Raw genomic sequence first — 1,523 nt, 5'->3', positions numbered from 1 at the left:
GTTCATCTCTTTTCTCCCAGGCAACACCTGTGATTAGCAACTGACCACTCATTCATGCCTGTATCAGCATTTGATTGTTTTTCAATGTTGAGTACCATTCCTGGTATGGCACTATAGTGTCCTGGTGTGGCGCTGTGGGAAAATGCGCTAGACTGCAAAGTCAGTTCGAACCACAAGCTCACCACCAGTCGCTCCTCATAGACCCTATACACGGTCGCTATGAGTCGGAACAGACTTGATGGCACTGAACAACAATAACAATGGCTCTGTAGGATAAGCATTGGACTGCCAACCACAAGGTTGGCAGTTCAAATCCACCAACTTCTTCTGGGAAACCCTATATAGGGTCTCTATGAGTCAGAACCAACTCGACGACACTTAACAACACCAACAAGATTCATTAAACAGCAATTGTTGCTTGGGGGAATGTCTGTGTTCTCAACAGGGCACTGTTGTTATTTGTGGTGGGATGCTTCTTTACCATGTGGTAGCATTCGTTCAATGTAAGAACATTTCGTATCTCTTTCTCCTCACCATTAAACACCAGTCAGAGTGCCAATCACTGTGAAAACTAAGCAACACTCCCCTGTCTTCTCAAATATCCCTAGATGTGGAGGATGGAGAGTTGAGGTGGTTCCTTGATTGAGAACCTGTGTTTGGATTCCAGGAGAAACAGTATTCCTCCTCTTCCTTCCTCTTGTGACCTCAGGTATGTCTTCTACTCACAGGTCCTAAGCTTCCCTGAAGAACAATGAGTGCTTTCTGGAGTTAGACCTGCTGAACCGTAACCGTTTTCTAAAGAATCTTCAGTCTCAACTCTGTTGAGAACCGCTCCAGGGCCAGATGATGGTTGGTCACTTCTTGTGCTCCTTCACACCCAGGGAAGAACACAGCCCTGCCTGTAAACACCTGGAGAAGCAAGAATGGCTTCACAACTTGAGAATCTAATCCATGTTGCTGGATGGCACAAGTAGGAATTGTCAAGTTGGCATACTTTTTTAATGTTTGTTCACAACACAATAAAAGAATAAAAAAAAATTAAATTGCAGTCTAAAAGGCTCACCCAACAAAATATTATTTTATACAACACTGAGTGGACTACCCTTTCCCTACTAATCTAGCAGGCCACCTATGCCATAAACCAAAGTTCCATCTGTTTCTGGGATAAGTATTCCATTTATTTGGTCAGTGTGGTTATAGTTTGCATTTTCACAGTTAATAAATAATGCTGGGTCTACAGAGCTCTGGTAGCGAAGTGGTTACAAATCGGGTTGTGAGCTGCAAGGTCAGCAGTTCGAAACTATCAGCGGTTCCGTGGGAGAAAGATGAGGCGTTCTGCTCCTGTAAAGATTTACAGCCTCAGAAATCCTGTGCATGGTCACTATGAGTTGGAACCGACTCCACGGTACTTAATAACAACAACAACAGATGCTGACAGGAGACAAGGACCTTTTTCCAGTTCTGAATTTGGACTTCTGGCTCCTAAACTGTGAGAGAATGCATTTCTGGGTCTTACAGCCATC

This window comes from Chrysochloris asiatica, unplaced genomic scaffold (assembly GCF_000296735.1).
Source record: "Chrysochloris asiatica unplaced genomic scaffold, ChrAsi1.0 scaffold00116, whole genome shotgun sequence".
Lineage (NCBI taxonomy): Eukaryota > Metazoa > Chordata > Mammalia > Afrosoricida > Chrysochloridae > Chrysochloris > Chrysochloris asiatica.
This window is presented reverse-complemented; position numbering follows the sequence as displayed.